This window comes from Octodon degus, unplaced genomic scaffold (genome assembly GCF_000260255.1).
Source record: "Octodon degus isolate 3935 unplaced genomic scaffold, OctDeg1.0 scaffold00086, whole genome shotgun sequence".
NCBI classification, from domain to species: domain Eukaryota; kingdom Metazoa; phylum Chordata; class Mammalia; order Rodentia; family Octodontidae; genus Octodon; species Octodon degus.
The window spans coordinates 1,341,599-1,347,134 of record NW_004524662.1 but is presented as its reverse complement, the minus strand read 5'-3'; positions in this window follow the sequence as shown (position 1 = coordinate 1,347,134).

Genomic DNA, 5,536 nt, shown 5'->3' with positions numbered 1-5,536 from the left:
CCAGAAAAAACAGACCCACAAAACAGATGACAGCTGTGACCAGATATTTCAAAATAAACTCAAGGAAATTAAGAAAATGATAGGAATTATGACATTAATTGGACAAAAATTCAACAGTGAGATAATGGGACAAGAGAAACATTAAAATGACAAGAGATGCATAAAGAAATAAAAAATTGAAAATTTAGAAATAAAACCAAGAAGAAAACAAATTAATAACAGGTATTGTTTTAAATAGAAGAAGCCTTTCTCCTCTGTTTATGAGAGTGTAGGCTGGTACAACCACTGTGGAAATGTGTGTGGAGATTCCTCAAGAAACTAAAACTTGAGTTACCATGTGACCCAGCTATTTCCTTTCTTCGTATCTTCCAGAAGGAGTTAAAAGCATCATGGCAGCATGATAAATGCACATTCATTTCTGTAGTGGCACAATGTCTAATAGCTAAATTTTTGGTAGCACCCCAAATACACAGCCATGGATAGAGGGATAAAGAAGATGTGGGTCTTTTCTACAATGGAATAGTACTCTCATAACGAGGGATAAACCTGAGATATTTCTAGGAGAATGGATGCACCTTGAGAACAGACCGTTAGGCAAAATAAATCAGACACACATGTTCAGATATCTCCCTGTTTCTCTGGTGTGAGAAACTGAAAGGACAAACAAGGTCCCAAATTTATAATGGATCCTGGGAAATAGGAAGAAAATGTTCCAATGGGGAGGGGTGGAACAAGCAAGAAGGGGAAGGAAGGAAGAGAAAAGAAAAAAGAATAGAAAAAATGGGAACAAAGATTTTGTAAATAAGGAGGGGAAGAAGAGTGAAGGTGGGGAGCAGATTGGGGAAGAAAGAAGAATCAAGATATATTATGTACAGGTACAAATTCCCTATGATGAATGTGATCATTATGTAAACCTAAAATATACCCAGTAAATTAATTAACAAAGGGAAGAAGAAGGGCCAGGGATATAGCTCAGAGACATAATGCCTGCCTAGCAAGCGCGAGGTCCTGAGTTCAATTCCCTGAACCAAAAAGAAAAAAAACATAAAAAATATTTGTATCCTTAGGAATTTATATCAAGAAAACCATTTAAAGGATGCAAACTATGGCATAAAGACTTTAAAAAATGGAAGAAGAAGAAGAAAGGGAGAAAATTCTAAGAATGAATAAGAATAAATAAAAAGAAAGCGTTTGAGAGACAGAGTGATAGATAAACAAAGCCAGTATAAATATTATAGGAAATCCTAAAGAAAAAAACAAATAAATGTAATGCAGTAAATGTTAGAATCTATAATACTAGAAAGATTTTTTGAAAATAAGATATGATTTCAAGGCACATATTAACCAAAAAAATACTTTGGAAAACTGAGCCTCCCCTCAAAAAAACCCACACAGACATATTTTAGCAAACATATTGGACTTGAAAGAGAGAAGGGAAATAATTTTCTGGGCATCTAGACTAAAAGACAGTTGATCTACCAGGAAAAGGCAATAAAATTTTCATCAGATCATTGAAGAGCATTTGGTTAGCCTGTTCAATACAGCAACATAATCAAAATATTTAAGTAAGAAAATACAAATTAAGGATTTTATTTCCATCCAAGCTCACCTTCAAATGTACAGGGTTCAGATATGACATGAAGAGTATTGCAAATGTTAGGCAGCATTGATTTCATAAGTTTTTCCTGGAGAATCTCAAAAGCTTATGCTTGAGACAACAATGACCATTTCAGGAGAGACATTGACATAAAAGACCTTTTTTGGGACCTTTCTGGGACTTTTCTGGGTGGCAGGTTCCACTAAAAGAAGAAAGCAAACTCTAAAGGTGGAAGAATGAGGTCCAGAAAACATGGAAACCAACACAAAATGTATGAAACTACGTATAATCTGAGAGTACAGAAGAGTCTATTAGAGGAACACATTCCGGAGTTATTGCAGATGTGCAAACTGTGGTCAGACACTCAAAGTAAACCAAGCCAAGAAAACAAATTGGACAATTTTTTATTAAAATATAATCATAGAATGTCACTTATTAGTGAATAATATTCACATGATCACAGAATGAAAATTGTGAATATAGATATAATCCAAAAAATTTTTGGAGAAAAATAAAGGAAAAGAGATGGTATAATGGATAAAAGTCTTAAGACTATAGTGAAAAATAAGTAATGAGTTGATTGCTAGGGTTAAGGTACACATACTCATAAATTGGGACCCAAAGTGAGAAGAAACAGAAAAGGAGAGCATTGTTTCTTGAGAAAAAGGAAGAGTATGATGGGCAACAAAGTACAGCTGTTTTGTTTACAAGCCTTTTAGTCTTATTTGGCTTCAAAGCAATTTGCAAGCAAACTCTGATAACAAATTAAAAAATTAATTAGAAGTCGGCGACCGAGCCCTGACTTGCTGACGTCCTGTGCTGTCTGTTGAGCCCCTCACCTGCTGGCCACCAGCCAGCTCTGCGCGGAGACCTTTCCCTGGACTCTGTATCCTTCACCCCGAGGACATGCACCATCCTGTGGTCACAGGGCCCACAGAACGCAAAGGTTGGAGTCGCCCATTAGTGATGCCCCTCGGCACTCTCTCTTGTTTTACAGGTGAAGAAATCAAGATGGCGAGTAGCTGGGCCACTTTCCCTGCCTCAACCTATCCTGCCTCAGATTGATGATCTTTCTACTGTTACAGATTGCTGCCTTCAGGGAGTTTATCCTGGTACGTATGTGTACCTCCTTCATGTTATGATTCTCTCTGCTACTGATCTTCTTTTGGTCTTCCTGTTCTTTTTGGCTACAGGCTTTCACTATGTAGCCCAGGCTAATCTTGAACCTAGGATCCTCCTACTTTATCCGCCCTAGTGCGGGCGAACCAACTGCTTTTCTATTTGTTACCTCTTTTTGGCCTTCAGGGGTAAATTTGGTCTATGGGAGCTAGTATAGTTTACCCTTCCCTCTGCTACCCTCTGCTGGCCATAGCTGGCCTGACCGGTGACTGAAATACATCACTGCTCACAGAGGAGAATGTTTGCGTGAGGCATGATTGTGGCCTCCCGCCCTGTGCCAACCCATGTGGACTAATCCTCCCTTTCTTGAGAGTCTGTTAGAAATGCAGAATCTTGAGCCACACTCTATACTTGAATAGAATCTGAATTTCTGACCAGGTTCCACCCAGCTCACATACAAGGTAGAACTTGAGAAATGCTCTTCTGTGTAAAACCCAACTCCATACCAAAAGAATGGAGATCAGACTTATACATTCATTAACTGCGTTGAGCTGTAGTACCTGTTTCCATCTTGCCCGCTGCTGAATTCCTCCGCAGACGCTTTGCAGCTTCAGTTCTGTTGCAGTGGCTGCCTGGAACAGCAGAGAGCAGGGCATAGTGCACATGGAATCGTGATTAAAAGTCCACTAAACTGTGGGGCTAGCGTGGCAGAAGCCCGCGAATACAATATTTCAGTCCTTCCTCACCTTTCTCCCTTTTGTGCACGATTAAGATAATCGTCATATTTTGACTTTGAAGAGAGCTTAAAGTTAGCCTGCAAATTGTTAGGCTGCTCTGTTTTGTTTAAAATTTATGCAATCCTTGTAGAAAACTGCACTAGGTGATTGGGAGACATCAGCCCCGGGGGTTTCAGAATGCTAGGAAGACATCGGTGATGCCTGAAGTGTTCTGTACATTGTCCTTCTTCTCCTCAGACTCTGGCAGTGAGGTTTCCTGAGCACCTGCTCTAAGCCAGGCCTCACGTTGGGTGGTTGGCAGGGCAGATATGACTCCTGTTTGCGCTGATCTTCCTGTCTCCTGTGGAAGACTCTTTTAGAGAATTACATCTTAATAACAACATGTAAAGTGAGTAAAGGTAAAGCAGAAGCTTGGGGAGATCTCTGTGAACAAGCAGCATTTAAATGGAAACTTAAAGTGTGTTTAGTTGGATTGAGGTGGGGAAGGCATTTCATGTGGAGAAAGTGCTGTGAGGGACAGACCTCCATGAGGAGCTCTGAGAAAGCGAGACTGGCCAGAGCACAAAGCCCACAGGGCCCCAGTGGGCAGAGGGGTCTACAGCCTGTAGGGTCAGCAGTCCCTGGAACTTGCTGCTTTAACCTCAGATCACTGAGATTTAAACACAGGTAAATAATTCAATAGGATCTCTTCATTCTCACCAAACAGGCTGTTTTGCACACAGAGTAAAGCTGGCCCCTGACTCCAGCCATGATACCACTTATGAGGAAGCCATTCTCTGGGTTGAGTGGGCTCTGAGCCCTTCCCATGCCTCATCCTTCACTCATTATTTCCTTCTCCTCGTTGTGGTGACCTCTCCCAGGGAGCTTAACTGCTCAGACCCAGTCGTGCTGCAAGCAGCACGGCCAGCAAACACACTGTTCTCTTCCCTGTTCTCTATCAGCACAAGACTACACTCTGGCTTCTCATATTTGGTTAAACCCTGAAAGATGCCCCCCTTTCACCTAGCTTCTTTTTTAAATTTTATTTTTTATTGAGAAATAAATATGAATGAGACAGTTTCACAGCTGATTAATAGGACAGTTTTGATAGTCAATACACTGTACATTGTTATCTTCTTAGTGGTTATCCATAGCACAAGAAGCAGACAGGGTATTCTGTCCAAACACTGTTAGTACACCTCTTTCTTCTCATTGAATTAAGTGAAAGTAGCTGTAAACCTATCCTAACTATTTTGTATATATAAATACAAAATGATCTTTCCTTTGTGTCCTTTTTTTTTTGTCCTGTTAGAAGATTCACCTAGCTTCTTGTACATGGATGGATTTGATGCACTCTGAAGGTATTCTTGTGTGGGCTATTTTGACTACATCAAATGATGCTCATTCTTTTAACATAAGTCTTTGATGTAGTAAGGCTAAGGGTCGTTTCTAATAGTTTAAAGTAGGCTGGTGTCATTTTATACTAAGGTAAAAATCACTGGCAAAGGCAGTTCAAAGAGTTCTGCTTCGACAAGAAGAGTCTCCTAAGCATGATTTTCCTCAAAAAATGATTTTACTTCAGGAAGAAGTCCTACAATTCCAGAGAGAGTAAGCAGGTCATTCAGCAACTCCACAAAATGGACTAGCAGACATATCTGATTCTATAGCACTCAGCTAAGTGCCAGAGAGATAACAGTAATGTAGTGTTAGGCGCTTTGTTTTTAAAATGACTGTACAGACTATAAGGAAGAGAAATCAAAGTAAACATCATCTAAGTCAGAAAGATTTTACTCTGTTTTGTTTTCTTTGGTTCTGTATTTTCTTAGCACTGAAAAAAAGTTTATTTAGTGAAATGCATCAGTCCAGTTATCCTAACAGACACACCTATTTATTTTACATAATTAATATTGGCACCCTAATGCTTAGCATCTGTCTTTGTCATGTGCGCATGTGCATCAAGTGGAGGCTGCAGTGGTCACTTCGGGGCTGAGTGTAGCAGACATGCCACCCATGGTTGTACAGATAAGCCTGGGAGGACCAACTGTAGAACACAAGCCAGAGAGGGTTGTAGTTCCTAAAACTGTTTCTCTGACCTTACATCTAG